The 17,434-nt window shown below is 41.0% G+C and overlaps 1 protein-coding gene across 2 annotated transcripts in view; it reads right to left on the bottom strand.

Moving 5' to 3' along the window:
- adarb2 (adenosine deaminase RNA specific B2 (inactive)) overlaps positions 1-17,434 on the bottom strand; it is a 206,260-nt gene that overhangs the window by 179,743 nt on the left and 9,083 nt on the right. The window contains exon 1 of one of the 2 annotated variants that reach the window (XM_063483360.1): positions 15,385-15,469. The exons of the other annotated variant lie outside the window; for it this stretch is intronic. The gene's annotated coding sequence lies outside the window, so the exon portion shown is untranslated. Of the gene's footprint in view, positions 1-15,384; positions 15,470-17,434 lie in introns of those variants that run through there. 2 annotated transcript variants of the gene reach the window in all.

Below are 17,434 nucleotides of genomic sequence, written 5' to 3' on the forward strand. Positions count from 1 at the left end.
ACTAGTTCGACTCCCTGTCAGTCACTATAATATGAGTTTCTGCATGTAGCGCGGATGATCCATGATGAGTCACTCAGTTATCTGTCAGTCTGTAGTAATGCTTACTCCTCTTGCTTCAACTGTAATAATTTGTGAGCGTGAACATGAACCTGATAATCTGGATCTTTTCTTTTTTTTTGTGCTTCGAGTTAAACTAAGCAGAGGATTAAAGTTACAGTGAGTAAAATCTCACCACTAGATGTCAGTAGATTGCAGATTAGGGGTCAGTTGGATTCTGTTGTCTTACTCCTCTAAATTCAAGTGCATAATCACAGCTACTGATGCTGTATCTGACCGATAACAGCAATACTGAGGTGAATTCTTGAGCTTATCTTGAACCTTTCTGTCGATAAGTGCTGCTGTTTATGCCGCTGTTAGCTGCTTTAAGCTGCTGACTTTTAGGACGCTCAAGCCTAGCATTAGCTAGCATAATTAGCTTATTACCAGTTAGCTTATTACCAGATGAAGTTTGAGGTGAGGAGGAAAAGGGTCATGTTTTATTTAGACACTGGTTGTGTTGCTTCTTTCCTTCCTGTTCTCGTTTCTTTGGTGAAGCGGACCCATTTTGAGAGGATAGGTACAAAAACAAATTAAAATTTGCCTCCACTGCGCATTAACACCTACAGCTCCTCTTCTAAGTACTACATATATGGCCAGTCTCTAGTCATATCCATAAAATGCTGATGTCCATCTTAACTTGACTTCAAGATGGCGAGGCAACATGCCTGCTTCCACAAACTGGCACCTGCTTTTCTTTATTTTTAAAGGATTAATTCTGAGTTATGAGAATATTTTACTTTGTTGCAAGATAATTGCACACTAATCAGTATATAAGTACAATATTGTTTTTCTATATTAAATAAAATAAAAACATAAGGTTAGTTTGATCTTTTCAAACCCAAAACTAAAATGTCTATTAGAACAGCTTACAAGTGATTCAGATTAGCCACATCTAACAAGTTTTCAAAGCCCTATTCTGCTGAAACAGAGGCTTCCCAACACACACAGCACAATACACTGCAGATTTCTGAGCTATACTCTATAACAAAAAATTACCAGAGCTAACAGTAGGCCAGAGAGCACTAAATAGCAGTGAGTTCAATGCTTTGTGCTTTCAACATGTTCAGCAGTTACAGCTGTGGCTGTGAGTGTTAATTTTGACACGCTGTCACAACAACAGCAGCCACAGCAGACTTTCAGAGGGGGACCACAGGCGTTGCCAAAGACCCATAACACCCAGCCGCCAGGCCGAGCACGTGTGGGAGAGATTGTGTCTGTCGCATTCAAGCTGAGACGCAGCAAGGAGGCACTTTAGTCTTCTCCCCCTATTGCCCTCCCACCCCTCTAATAATCACTGACGCTCACATCTCTTTGACATCCGCTCCTCCTTGCTCATCTGATGCTTAGGCGAAACCAGCAATTGGCCTCAAATCAGCCAAACATAATTTCGCCGTCCCCTTCTGGTTTCTGGCCACAGCATCGACTCATATGAGAGAGACGACAGGGAAGAACATCTCGATCCGGCTCAGCCACTCCACCTCCTCGTGTCGGTAAAGGGGCAGTGTTTAGCACAGTCAGCTCGCACCCATGCTGTCTTTATTGTTCTGTGTAACTGCACTCCTCGAGAAGCACACGTGATCCTGCTGTTCTTCTTCTCATGACTGCCGTCTTCATGCATACAGAGTAGATGTAAAACATGTCAAAACCAAACGATATCTTAACTGAGTTAAGAAGAAAAAACAGTCACCTGCCCATCCAAACAATCAGTGCTACACAACTGGACTGTTTCCTTAGCTTCAGCTCCTCTCCTCCGGCCCCCTTATTCATCCATCAAATTGTCACCCTCTAAACTGGGAGAGCTCGTCACCCCGGTGCTTAACCCCTCTACTCTCCCTCTGCTCAATCATCCATCCTTGCCCGCCTTTCACCGTCTCTCCGTTTCTTTCCCTCACACCTGCTACTTCAGCATTTACCCTCTGGTTGCTCAGGTGTGACACCTGCTGCTGACCTCCAAGTTGGGGACACCAGCCCTGGCAGCTGTCCTGCCTCATCATAGACACATAAAAAGTCCACGTGCTCATTTCATTTGCTCCCGCCTGTTATTTCCCACACATGAACGGAAAAACACACACATTTCTCTGGGAGTCACCCTCATTTTCCAATCTATCATCCGGTCTCAGCTCCCCCTTTCGCCATCTCCATGTGTGACCCAGCTCTGCTCCACTTTCCTCCTGCCTCCCGGTAGTCCCTCTCTGGACTCTTTCCTTTTTTTCTTTGCAGTATACTTCGACATGGAGGTAGCACACCCAGGTACCCAGTGCTGGAGTGGGATACATGCTCACAGACATGGATGGCTAAGCACTTGAAAGGCAGGTGGGATTCTCAGGACAATGGCTTTGCTTTATGGGACATTTGTGCGCTTTCTGGCTGCTGTGGTGGAAAGTAGTGAGATCCAAGCTCCAACAGCTATGCTGGCACGCGCCCTTGAACAAAACATTCTATCAGTGGCAAGTCTGGAGCTGTAGTTCTTTAGCTGATAGCGACCTCTGACCTCCCACCGGTGGTGGTGAAAGGAACGTTTTCTTGTAAGATTGCGGTCTGATTGTAACTGAAAGAAGCATGCAGTGTGCTGCTTTGGGAAGGACTTAAACCTCAATCAGTGTTTCCCATAGATTTAAATTATATTTGTTGCAGCAGCGAGGGGACAGGAACAGGCTGGGGCAGGGCTGGGCAGGATGACTGTAACCACAGCGAGCACCGTGAAAGGAGCATTTGGGGTTTACAAGTTATGTACACTGAGATGAATAAATAGCTGAGTAATATAATCAGCGGCCTCTCGAGTGAGTCCCATCCTGCTGATAAACTCCTGCTCTGCAGCTTTGGTGAGGTCGGCAGTGCTACACACGAACCATTTCTCCACCAGCTGCAGGCTCTGGTTAGAGCTTGAAGCAGTTCTCCACAGCAGAATAAAGATTACAGTAGCCAGCTGCAGACTAAGATGGTAGAGTTAGAGAATGCCTGAGATGACAAGATGTTTTTTTGGGAGTAGCAGCAATTGATATCGAGGACTGCCAGAATAACAACCTGTCCAGCAAGACAGCGAATGGGGAAACACAAGAAGGGAACAGCTGGGGCTAGCTAGTTAGCTGTGACTAAACTTTCAAAATAAGAGCAAGTGGACTGCCCATCAGTCAATCCTCGCTGGTGTTGTTCTCTCAGAGAAATTCAGAGAATTTCTGGTGTTGTTCTCTCAGAGAATTTCAGAGAAAAAAAATTACATTTATGTACATATATTTTATATACATAATATATACATAACACATAATTAAATGCCTGTTAAGTTAATGAGAAATACTGTTAAGAAAATTATTCAGAAACAGCACGGTAACAACTGGAAGCTGAAAAAACAACTGGCAAAAAGACTTTTTAAAGTTAATACCAGAGATAATCTGATTACTTCTTTCAAGCAATGAGTAATGTAAGTGATTACCTTTGCAAAAAAAAAGTAATTAGATTACTGTTACTTCCTGTAAGCACGCTGCTAAACCATCATGATTTTCTTTATGAGAGTGTGTCATGACAATGACATACGAGCGTGCGACGTCCGTAGCAGCAACAGACGTGTGCAGATCAACAATGGATAATATGTAGTGTGGGAGAGAGAACGACCATGCAGCATTTAAAGCGTGGACGTACTTGCATTACTTCAAGTTTTATTCCATGAAAAGTGACAAAAACATTAGCGTCCAATGTGCACTCACAAAAAATTAAACTTCAAATCTGAGCAAGCACCGAGCACGCCACCACGGGAATGTGAAATTCACAGAGAGACCCCCAGATCAACCTGCTGACATGACCTCTGCGGCATTGGGCAAACCTCCACCGGCCCCACTCCTGCTAAACAGGTCAAAATAGATTTAAGAGTGACAGGACTTAGTGCCGCTGAATCTTTGATTCTATTTATTTTCTGCTATGTTTAACTTGCATCTATTTGAAAGAGTGAGTTTAAACACAAAAACATTTATTTTATATGCTGGAATGTGTTAAAGAATTTCTTCAAGTCGAAGACTGTTGCATATAATGTAATTTTTGTTTAATGCAATGTGCATAAAATTAAAACATTAAAACTAATAAAACAATTTTTAAAAAGAGACTTTTCCATTTGATTCAGTTTGAATTGTGCATAAAAAATAGAACTGGGCTGAAAGGTCTATTGCTTTATTATCTATTCAGGTTGTGCATCATGTTTTTAAAAAGTAACTAAGTAATAAGTAACTAATTACTTTTGAAAATAAGTAATCAGTAATAAGTAACTAATTACTTTTCCCAAGTAACTTGCACAACACTAGTCAAGAGAAGCTAAAGTACTCAACAGGTGTGCTAAAAGAAGAAAGAAGGAAAATCATCAAAGCCTGTTCAGAACTAATTATGCAAATTAGCTGTGCAGTGATTCAGCCTTACCTCTTGACAATGACAAAGGTTCTCCGCTTTTATTTTCTCCAGAACAGGATCGGTTATTTCAAAAAACAGACTTTTATTAAATTGTTTTTTTTCTGACTAGCCTGAAGTGGGAAGAGCTCAGTGGGGATGCTTCCCAGCGCCAGTCAGAGTTGAGCAATCTTTGGATCTAAATGTGTTGAAATATGCTGTTTTGTTGTTTTTGTTTTTTTGCTCGTGGTGTTTATTGTCAATCAAATCAAACCGCACCCACACGCTGTAAGGGAGAGTGTTAAAAAGTTTCAAAAACAAGTTGATCCTCATTTAGTCATAAATATTTAAAGTCACCTGAGATTCACAGCCAAGGCTTTACCGTTTGTTTGACACTTGTAAAAATGCAGCATTCCTTGTTCACCTCATGTGAACGCTATATGTTTTTTTCTTTTCCTACCTAACACTGAAGAGAGAATAAACAACCCTGAAAAGCGACCTTAGTGAAGATAATATCGGATCATCGCTATCATGATCACTGAGATGATGGCAATAAAGACAGCATAACGACTTGGGGGGAGGGAGGGGGGGACTGTGAGGTGGGGTTGAGGGGGTAGAGGGTGGGCTTGGAGCAAAACAACGCCGGCTCCCATTTCCTCAACTTCAATTAAATGGCTTGTGACAGCGCGCATGTGAGGGCATATCTGCCGCGCGCCACTTGACTCTCGTCATTAGTGGGTGATGGTGCCAGGCTACACCAGTTTTATAAGCGTATTTTTAGTAATAATAACCAGCTGGTGAACAACGACGGCTGTGAAAACGCTAGGGGGCCCCTGTGGCCGCGTCAAGTCGAGACTGAGTTTCCAGGGTACGAGGAGTGACGTGTAGTCTTTGTTAGAGTGATTAGGCCTTTCAGTAAAAGAAGAGCAGATGAGGAGTGATGCTGTTCGTTCACATGTTGTACACCTGATCCAATATAGATAAAACCATCATTTATAGAGGAGAGCTTAATTCATTTTAACAGAGAGGCTAGAAATGTAAACACGTCAAAGTAACGGCCAGATGCTGCTGGGATATAAAGAGCGCTAATTATAACGTGCGTTCCGCCCAGGCTCTCAGGTATAACGCCCTGGCTGCCGGGCGTAAACAACGTTCACAGTTACAAGGGAAGGAAAATCAATCGACATCTGTTAATTCATCCCAGGCAGGAGACCAAATTGAAAAATGGATTACTCCACGTGCGCTCTGCGCAGATCTACATTGTGATCAAGGAGCGATGCGTCTCAGCACCTGCTTAGTGCAAGATAATGGGTAGCGCTGCAGTTTGGCCAAGCACACAGCCAACAAGGATCGGATTACGGGGCTGGCAGGAGAGTCGGTCAGCGACGAGCAGGTGTGTGGAGGACTTCAGGCCTCAACCGGAGCTGTTTGACGAGGAGCTCGCATTATTACAGCCAAATACATGACCTTTAGCCAAGTGATAACAATAAGTGCCACTTTTTTATGTGTTTGTGCATCCTTTTAAGGATAATAATTACATTAAAATGTAGCCACACAGAGGCATTAGAACCTTTTATCATTAAATATCTAAGGATTATAATTCTCTCTCTACAGAATCCAAAAACCGGAGTACAGAGTACATTATTATAAACCTGCTGTACACGTTCTCAAGCTAAATGATGCAACGTTTCATAAGTCACGTTAATATATTCATAAAGTTTTAGGCAAGGCAAGGCAAGTTTATTTATATAGCACAATTCAACAACAAGGTGATTCAAAGTGCTTTACAGAGACATTAAAAACAAAAACAAATAAAAAGCATGATTTGAAATTGATTAAGACAAGCAAACAAGTAAACAAACACAAACAAACAAACAAACAAAACAGTATATAAAATCAAAAATCAAAACAGTAGATAAAATCAGTAGTTAAAATGTAAGTTTTGAAATTTAAGCTTAAAAGTGTGGATTTGGTGCTTTATTCAAAAGCAGCTGAGAACAGGTGAGTCTTCAGCCTGGATTTAAATAAACTGAGTGTTTCAGCTGATCTGAGGCTTTCTGGGAGTTTGTTCCAGATTTAAGGAGCATAAAAGCTGAATGCAGCTTCTCCGTGTCTGGTTCTGACTCTGGGAACTGATAAAAAACCGGATCCAGATGACCTGAGGGATCTGGAAGGTTCATACTGGGTCAGGAGGTCACTGATGTATTTTGGTCCTAAACCATTCAGAGCTTTATAGACCAGCATCAGAACTTTAAAGTCTATCCTCTGACGGACAGGCACCCAGTGTAAAGACCTCAGAGCTGGACTGATGTGGTCCATTTTTTTGGTCTTAGTGAGGACTCGAGCAGCAGAGTTCTGAATGAGCTGTAGTTGTCTGACTGATTTTTTAGGTAGACCTGTAAAGATGCTGTTACAGTAATCAAGCCTGCTAAAGATGAATGCATGGACTAGTTTTTCCAGGTCCTGTTGAGACATCAGATCTTTTATCCTTGAAATATTCTTGAGGTGATAGTAAGCTGATTTTGTTATTGTCTTAATGTCTTTTTCTAAGTTTAGGTCTGCATCCATCACTACACCCAAATTTCTCGCCTGTGGTGTTTAATTTTAATTTAGATAATTTTATGATTGTAGAAAATTATCTGAGAATTAGAAACACCTCTAGATAATAAATGCTGGTCAGCGAAATGCATTTCTTAAAATAAACCTGTTTACCATTCATGCAGATGTTTGCTATGTAAAGAGTAACTTTTTTTTACGATCTTTGCTAAATTTCCTCTACCATGCAGCGCTTTCTTTTTGGTGTGATTCAGCGAGCGGTTGTTGTTTTTTTCTCCCCATTATAATGAAATAATTAAAAGTGTGCTCTTGTTGTTGTAATATGTGCCAATTGAACATGTTTAATATTGAGATTGCTGGTCTGGGCTCATTTAATTTTCCCCACTCTGCTGTATTCGCATGATAATTCTATTTTCCTTCAGTGTCTCCATTATTACCAGCTGCAGCTGTAACACTCCCATTTCCCCACAGGGATCATTAAAGTTTCATGTTATTCCGTCTTATCTAAACAGGTGATGTCAGTGGCTGAGAAAAGTGTCTCCTGTTAAAAAGGTAAATTCTTGCTAGCAGCAAACCAGTCTTTATTACAAGAGACTAATGAGTGGAAATGAAAGACAATGGATCTATTCAGGGTTGGCTGGTTCTTTACTGTAGACACACTAATGATAATGCATTCTCTAGTTTTAACAAAGATCCAATCCATATGCCCTCTGACTCATTACATAACACCACTCCAACCACAGCCACAAGGTCTGAGGGTGACGGAGAAAGCTAATCTGTTTTGCGTGATTATGTTTTGGAAATTTCTGCTGGAGCACATTTTTATTTACTACAGTGGAATATACCACAGTGTCAGTGCTGTTGTTATTACACATTTAAAAGGACTGCACTCTAACGGTCATTTTAAAAAGCGCTGGTTTAATTTGAGGCTCTCTGTGAATGAGCAGTGAATGAGTTTTCAATTAGCGCAAAATATGTGAAATAACAACGACAAAAACACACCAGTGTGGCTGCATAGCTTACCTACATATCTTACATAGCAAACTGACTCAGAGAGGTGGAGATTACTAGACTGTGTTTTAGATCCAGGCAAGCTGATTTTGTCTGAACTTTCCAATTATATAATTATCTCATACAGTTAAGTTGCTAGTATTTGTAGATACTGGTGGATTGCTTTGCTTTCATTGCTGTAAGTTACTCAAATACTGATAAATGTAAAGCTACAGCCAGCAGCTCATTAGCCTAGCGTGTACTGGAGCTCTAACTCATGTCATATTCAGCGCAAATTACACTCAGGAAAACTTTTCAAATTGCCAATAATATATAGAACTGGGAGTCTGCAAACTGGGTATGCTAACTTTGCTAAATCTGTCAGCCAGCGCTCACATTTTATTCATTCAATTTGTATATAACAGGGTTTTAAATATCAAAGTGAAGTTTAGGGCATCTAATTCTGTTTTTAATCTCTCTGTTTCAATTACTCACTAAGCTACCAGCTGGGAGCTGGCAACAATATATTCAGTAACAATACATTTACTGAATAAGTGAGTCCTATCAATTTTCTCACATAGGCCCCTGAAAGTGGGGAACCACGTCAACTAATAACTAAATTCCTCAAAATATGTTTCAAAATTAAGGTGACATGGTGACCTGTTCAGGTGTACCTGTCTCAAACCTTTCACAGCTTGGCTTCAGCTCCCGACAATCCCAAACTGGATACGCAGAGGAAATGGATGGATGGGCCTGAGTATTTCTGAGCTCATGAACAAAGATAATATAAATCTAAATGCAGTCATGAAATTTGCCAGATTTTACTAATTTTAGTACGTTTTTACTACAATGGTGTGCATCTGCAGTTGCACTTTCATATTTAGCTTGCAGACACAATAATGCTCATCCACCTCCCAGCAAAATATATAAACAAATGAGTATAGATATTGCAACACAGAATGTTTCTTTAAATGCAAATCCCCAGATTATTCATTAGTAAGTAATCATAAAGTAGTGAGCAAAATAAAAAATATCATTTAAAAAATAAATAAATAAATTCCCAGGTAAGTGATTGTAGCTGTGAATAGAAGCATATGTGTGTGTGTGTGTTTGCATGCACCAGAAAGGCATACTTGCCTGAAGACAAATGGTCCTTTGACCTTTGTATGAACCAGCAGCCCCTGGTGAGTGATAACTCATGACCTGGTGGACGGGTAGGGCATCCATCTCGCACCCTGCTAAGGATGAATGTGATGATGAACGCGCCCGCTTGCTGCTATTTAGATAGCCCTGAAGTCACAGCTATGACAAACTACCCACACAGAGAGCCAGGGCTGAGCCTTGTTTATACTGTCTGCCCATTCACCACCAGGCTACGACTGTACAAACTCTAACAGAGCCACAGGGAACTTGTACAAACTCAGGGTCAAATAAGAAGAGCAATCTGTCTCAGTGACTCTGCCGGCTTACAGTTTTACTACAGCACATACAGCGCGTGCATCTCCAATACAGCAGCTGACAGCATTAATGTAGAATAAAGCTACGATCAACCCAAAAATCCAGCAAATAGTCTTATTAGCAACCGACTGAAGTAAAGTGATCAGACTAAAGTAGCGAGTCCAGGCCTCCAGCGCGCCCTCTCCTCTTGGTTGACCCTGTGCTCACAAGCTGCTCTCTTCTTTTTAAGTCACATGCCTACAAAGTGAGGTCATACTTCACAGTGTTGACTAAAAATTATGAACTGTGTCCAGATTGCCTCCAGCAGATAATCCTTTAGTCATCAGGGAGTCCTACGAGCTGTAATACGAATAGATGAGTCACTGAAGCTCACTTCTGTCTGATGACAACGATACTGCGGCGATTCCGTCAGTAAGCGCTGTCATGTTTGGTGGTGTTAGCTGCTGTTAGTCAGTGTTTCTGAACATGTATTCACAGTGGGTCTAACGCTTTTGAGCTCAGACACTTAGCAAATACACTCTCATACGATGTGGGAATGTAATGTGGGGATGAATGTGATTTTTAGCACACTAAAGACTAACATTAGCTGCCATAGCTTTAGCTTTTAATTGACCCTTAAGCGATATGTTAATCAGATTTTGCCTTTCTTTCAGAATTCTCAGGAATCTAGAACATTCTAATAGAAGTTCTCTGGGTTCTTCTGTAATGTGCATCAGCGGTCCCCAACCTTTTTTGCGCCACGGACCGGTTTAATGTCAGACAATATTTTCACGGACCGGCCTTTAAGGTGTCGCGGATAAATACAATAAAATAAAATGATAGGACCAAGAAAAAAAAATGTGGTGTTTTGTAAATATAATAAAAAACGCAATTCACTGTGTAATTGTGTAACTTTATTAGCAGCATCCTCCTGAAACGCTCCAACAACATTGAGAGTAACATCCTCCTCTCTGCCCCTTAATGCTCTCTGGTCGCTATGGTAATGCATAAATATTACTTTCAAAATAAGACACAACTACACGGGAAAACACCCAGAGACATCGAGTTAACGCTAAAAACCCTGAAAACCATAAATTTCACACCCGAGCCTCAACTCTCGCGGCTCGCTACCAAACGACTCACGAACTGGTACCGGTCCGTGGCCCGGGGGTTGGGGACCGCTGGTGTACATGACAACAAACCTAGAATCACACATCAGTTCTCCTATATATAATAAAATGAGAAAAAATATAAACAGCTGATTATTTAATGCACTTTTTTTTTTTTTTTTTTAGCTCTGCTGGGTTTTTTTACATCTAAAATATTGAGAAATACTGTTTTAAACACAGAAAACCAATAAATATATGTATGCTTATACATGTAAAATAGTTCCCCTTGAAATCTCTCACTAAATTCTTTAAAGAACTGTGCTAAAATGTGTCGAACATGTACAGTTTCCTTTCAGCATCTATCAAAAGCAGCATAAGAAATGTAATGTTTCTGCTCACTGCAGCCTTTGTCTGCCATCTTAGTGTTTCAAGCCTCAGCTGTGGCAGACAGTGAGGAAGAACTCTCCCGGAACAGGTGCCAGGAAGATAATAGCACCTGCAGCTCAGCAAGGTCGCCACACTGACCCGCGGGTCCTTCTCTATTATTGCGTCTTTGTTTGACAGCGCACACTGTGTGTACATACATGCATGTGCCTGCATTCTATCGTGTGCACATATTTCTCTCCATGCTCGATTTCTCTTCCACACAAGTCTGCACTCACACACGGGCGAGCGATTCTACCGTTATCCAACTGATGGTCCATTCAAATTAAAATGAACCTCCATCACGCTAATAGGGGGAGCGGAGAACAAAGCGCGGGCTCTCTGCAGTCAGCAAGAATAGCAGGAGGATTATCACCGCTATCGTCAGAGCTATTATCATTAAACCAAGTTGCCACTCTCCCCTTCCACTGCAAACCAACAGGCCGCAGTGAGTTTACTGCAGCACCAGTTTGAATCGGTGCAGAGCCTGTCGCTTTAGTGACGGGGACATGATTGTGATGTGAAAGCACAACAGATGCCGAGTCTGATTTCAAGAATTATATCTGGACATTTAGGCAATTATGTGTATTCCTGAAAGCACAGGGCCTAATTTGAACTTAATGATACGTTTAACTCACTGTTGGAGGCATGCAGTATGTGCTGTTCTGAGTTCAAAAGCAATGCTGCAGTTCCAGTGCCTCTGTTGAATCATCATCTGATCTGCTTCGTGCTGCAATTTATTTTCAACGCTGTCATCATCTGTATCCGCAGGTATTAATAGGGAGCATACCCAACTTCAATACCACAGTGCATTTGAAGTAAACGTGTATTGAAACCTGACTCATTAGCCTAACGGTGCCATTGCAAGAAATGTAGGTTAGTTTGTTCCCCTTTGGAGTGCTCATCCCAAAAGAAACTGTTTGCAAGGATTGTTAGCATCTGGTGGTAGCTAGGCTAATTACCCAAGATAAAAATTTCTGGAAGAAGCTTTAATAGGCAAGGTGAAGATGTGAAGGAAAGATGTATTCTTTATAGTTACAGCAGCTGATGAGTCAAGCACTGACAAAGCCACTGCCTCATCTACAAGCTCAAAGTAAAGAAGAGCTTTCTACCGCTAGATAGCTAGCTACCTTGGCTACCTTAGCTACCTTAGCTATCTTAGCTCTCTTAGCTTAGGAGTTCTTCTACATTTTTGTCACAAGGTGTGCTATTTATGAAAAACAATCATACATAGACAATACTGCTTCAGAGCCACATCTTTTAATATTGATACAGGCATATTATCATAAATATGTAAAACAATAAACAGTTTAAGAATAACTAGGCTCAAATTATTTTCAATTGAAGTAGAAGTCAACCATTAGCCAGTTATAATCACATATTATATATATTATAAATCCACACACTCACAACAATCCTGCATCAACATTTTGAATAGATGATGCTAATGAATATGACTATATATATATATACAGTAATGATGCTGCTGACATCTTCAAATGTATATTCATTTTTTCTTTTAATTCACTGGAAATTCTTTTGAGCAGCCTGCTCGAAAAAAAAAAAAAAGAAATACTCAGGATTTGTAATGTTGTCTCAAAGGACTTTAATGCCTGGAAACTAATAGTCCTTTCTGATAACAGGGAGTAATAGATTTTAAGTGGTTCCATATTTGCCTTTGGTAATTAGGCCTTAACTAAAGTACATTTACAAATATATAATTATATATTGGCCAATGACAACTATACTATATGTTCTTTGTTACGCACTGATAAAATAACCTGTTTTATTGATCATATCTGAAAAATGATGCGTCAAGTTATTTAGAAATGGTGTAATCGTCACAGTCTTTTGAGCACAGTGGCTCCATACAGCAGAGCAGCTCCAAACATGCACCAATAAGACAATAAGTGCGATTCTTCATTTTCAGCTGTGGATGCGAGTATTAAAGGGTGTGGGAATCTTGGTGTTAGATCTGTAATGGAGTGGGATGGAGCTGTTTAGGGTCTACCTTGCCTCTCGCATGACGTCATTTGGGTTTGATTCTGGCCCCACCGCAACCCTGCTTGGATAAGCCGTCAAAAACATGGATGGAAACGGATGGATAAAGAACATCAGCCGATATATTGATCAGAATTTTTTGCTCTCCTAAAATGGGATTCAGCCCCATCGGTCTAATTTGTTTTCCCCTGAAGCATCTCTGCAACGGATTTGGCGAATCAAACATGTATTCCACAGAGACAGAGAGAGAGAGCAAGAGAAAAAGAAAACCTGAAAGAGAAACAAGAGCAACAGAGGAAGGGATGAGAGTGTAAAGATAGATGTTATCTGACGGAGATATCATAGAATCCACTGATTACACTGCAGTAAATAATAAACAGCGATCGCATCCTGATTGATGTACATCTCTTGTTGCACTGAATATTTGCCCAGCAAGCATCCAATAGAGTTGCTGACTGTGTTGTGTGACTGTTTAGCCTATATGGAATAATGATGATGACTATTTATCCTTTTAATAAAGCATTCATATTTAACTTTTACCTTATCTATGTCTCTTGATCGTGTTGTGAGAATAAATCAATAAACAGCACTATGAACAGCAGGCATGGGGCTCAGGCGAATAAGAGAATGAAGAGAACACGAGGAGTGCGACACACACACATGACACACCAAACAAGCAACTGGCGAGATAAAGAAGAGGAGAGGGTCAGGTAGGTGCAGAGTTATTACAGTTTATCCTAGCTCCAACGTGTCACAGTTCAATAGCAGGTATGAGACCAGGTGGAACAAAGCATAGATGGCATATAATCCAGCATATGGCAGGTTCATCAACATCAAGCTTCTCACTTTTCTAGTTGTTTTACACCGGCTGGTGAAGTGTTTCTGGTTTGATGATGAGGGATCCAGCCTACATGACCTGACCAGTACCTTTTGATAGATCACAGTGTTTCACTTTATATTCCTTTAACTTTAAAATGGGGCAATCTGCACAGAAACAACACAACCACACTGAGAAGAAGCTACATTCCTGTATGCATACAGATAAACTGCTACATCCTTTCTTGTAAACTTTGCTAAAAGCTAAAAGCAGCCACTGGGTCTATTTCTAGCAGTAACACCTGCAGCTTGTATAAGTGAGGCTAAAAAGGAAAACAGCGTTTTCTTCCCACTACTGTTATTTTAAAGCTTTAGTTAATATTTTTTCTGGTATAGTTTTAAAAAATCTTATTTCTAATCATATTACATAAATTATTACAGATTAAGCAATTCATTACTTTAACTCACCTAGATCAGCGGTCCCCGACCCCCGGGCCACGGACTGGTACTGGTCAGTGAGTCGTTTGGTACCGGGCCGCCAGAGTTGAGGCTCAGGCATGAAATTAATGGTTTTCAGGGTTTTTGTTGTTATTTTTTTTTAATCGTTTTTATCATTATCTCGATTTCCCTGGGTCTTTTCCCGTGTGTTATGAATACATTTTCTTTTTTTTTGGTACCGGTACTGGTTTTATTTTGTTGTATTTATCCACGCCACCTTAAAGGCCGGTCTGTGAAAATATTGTCGGATCTGTGGTGCAAAAAAGGTTGGGGACCGCTGACCTAGACGACTATTTGAACATGCCATGGTTTTAAAAAGAGAAAAATAAGTACAGGACTAAAAGACTTTTAATAAATGAACTGTTTCTATTCATCATTAATTAGGGAAAAAGACTGGAAAAGCAGCTGTACAATAAAGGCGTTTTTACTGGTTTTACTGCTGCTTTCAGTGACTTACACAGTATACCTTATGTCTATTATGTCTAAATATAGAATGGTGGGTATGTAGGTCCATGTGGGCCAGCATTTGAGGGACTCTTAACCCGCAGATATCCTCTCTCTTTGTCCTTTACGCAAGGCAACATTTGTAGCCTGAGGTGCCACACACCCTTCACCCTTCACCAACAGCTCCGGCCCCAAAGCGCCACTGTCAGTGAGGTAGCGGAGGGGGTGGGGATGAAATTCTCCATCACGCCAAAGCCCATCCAAGCAGACCAATGCCAAAGCGCCATGTGTGTACAAACAATTCAACTGAATCCGACTGGATGTATACTCAGGCCTTATCTGGGCAAAGCCAAATACTCTCTGAGCTATCAAAGGTAATGGATGAGTGATTGGAACTCTAAGTTTTTCGGGCAAATGCAAACACATCTATTACGCTCCACCACTTCAAGCTGTACAAATCAAAATCGGGGCAGCAAGAAGGAAAAATAAACTACACAGCATGTGACTGTTAGGAAACTTGGAAAAAACATCATTTTGCATATCGCACCGATCAGGCTGCAGGTCTAAAACTCTAACTCGGCCAACCCTGTGGCGATGCAACATCAGACACACTTAATGCAGGGAAAGATTTTTTTCTAAATACCTTTTAAAGGATTTGCAAGATAAGCCTGTCGGTCTCTCCTAGAAGGGGCCCCTAAAGGATCCTGGAATCGATGGATGGGAGAGGGATTTACTGTAGGGCAAAGAGGGGGAAAAATGTTATTTAATGCTTGCATGTGAGCAGAATAATGAAGCGGCGAGGATGTTCGCATATGCGCTCATCATTATCAGTGCTCCTAATCTGCCATTAAGCAATTCCATCAGCTACAGGGATCTAATATTCGCTGCAAAAAGAGTGTATTTACCATTTACTATGAATCAACTGCTATCAGATGTATTTACATAGTGAGGAAGGAGTGTAAAACCACTCTTGACCCCTCATGCAGAGTGAAGTAAAAAATATCAGTGGTAGAAAATATTCTGTACACAGGCACAGTGACTGAGCTAATTATTCAGGCCTCGCTACTACAGCGTTTCCCATAATGCTTACCACTTATCATATAATGCACTAATCCAATAAGGATGTATGGCATCATCCTCGGGTTATTATAAAAACAGATAAAGGAACAAGATACTGTTTGCAAAATCCTCTCCTTTCTTTAAAAACCAACCATGATCATATTAAAGGGATCAAACTGTTTAAGTTTAAAAATGCTCATCCAGATTAGCAGCTTACTACATCCAAGGTCCAGGCTAAAACTGCACTTTGTCTTAAGTTATCATCTTGGACTAGTTTTAAATGAATTACAAACTGTTTGCAGTTCTGCGCTATCGGCCACATTCATCATCCAAGATGGCGTCAGCTAACTTTAAATCCTGCAGTGTATAAATAATAAAGCTCGAGCGTAACCGTGAGTTACAGTAAACTAGTTTGCTTCTACACAGCTATAAATTCCAACAGTCTCCTGTTTCAGCTAGCATGGCTACTACTGACCAGCTATTAGCTTTAGATTCAGTGTTTTAGCACAACACTGTGTACAAGGTCGAGAAGTGCATATTTGACATCTTTCTTACAGCCCTTCATTCTTTGCACCCATTAACATTAAAACCTGACAGTCTGCAACGTTTTTTCAGCCGCATCATGAAGTTAATGCTAGTTAGCTTAGCTAGCTACAGCAAAACTGATAAATACAAACTAGAATCCAGAAGCTAGCTTTGTTTATTGATATCTAAAATCAGCAATTTCAAGTGGTAAATCATACAGTGGTCAAGAGCAGAAGAACTGGAAAATATTTCATGCTAGCTCTCCAAGAAAATTCAGACTTTGCCTTCCCAAGCTGCTAACATCCACAACAAAAACGTACAAATGATGAAAAGCAGTGATTATGGTCACCAGCTCAGCCCAAATTGGTGAAGCAAGGTTAGGACAAGTTTCTTAGAGAACAGGCCGTGCAACAACGTCTCTCCGCACACTGAGAACTCGTTTGGAGGTTGTTAAAAGGTGTAGCTTTCTCTCCGACCTCCGGAGAGAGCCCTCAGGAGAGGTTCTCTTGTAAAACGCTCCATCTTATTAATGGAAATAAATGCCGTTAGTGCCCCCACCCCTCTTCCCCCACCCCCCCACCACTCCAGCAGTAAGACGTGTCTATTCTTGGCTAAAGTCCCCTTCATTAACGTTATCTCAAATAGGCACCCAGTCTGATGGCGAGAGGAGGGACGGCAAGCGGTTAAGCTGCTTCATCCATTTTCATTACTCCATATGAGGCGGGGTATCAGTGTTAACTTTGCTATGTCAGTAAAGCACATGAGGCAGTTGTGCTGTTGTGTGGCTGAAGCATGACACAAGGCGAGAGGTGCCAGGGGCGCACGCTTTGCCAGCTGATCAGATGCTGACAAAGGCCATTCACGTGTTTGTGAGTTTTAATTTCCAAATGCACTCGAATGGCGAGCGAACACATTTCAAGGCTGACTTGCTGTATTTTGGACCGAGTTGGTAAAACAGCACAAAGCTTTTTTGGAGCCCATATTCTAGCACCTTCTTCAGCTATTTTCTGCTTATGAAATATTTCCCTTTTCATAGCAGCAGCTACCGTGCTGTGAATACGCACATGAAGCTGGAGGACAACAATAACAGTGTGTGTGCTTCAGGGAAG

Source organism: Pelmatolapia mariae, linkage group LG9, assembly GCF_036321145.2.
Source record: "Pelmatolapia mariae isolate MD_Pm_ZW linkage group LG9, Pm_UMD_F_2, whole genome shotgun sequence".
Lineage (NCBI taxonomy): Eukaryota > Metazoa > Chordata > Actinopteri > Cichliformes > Cichlidae > Pelmatolapia > Pelmatolapia mariae.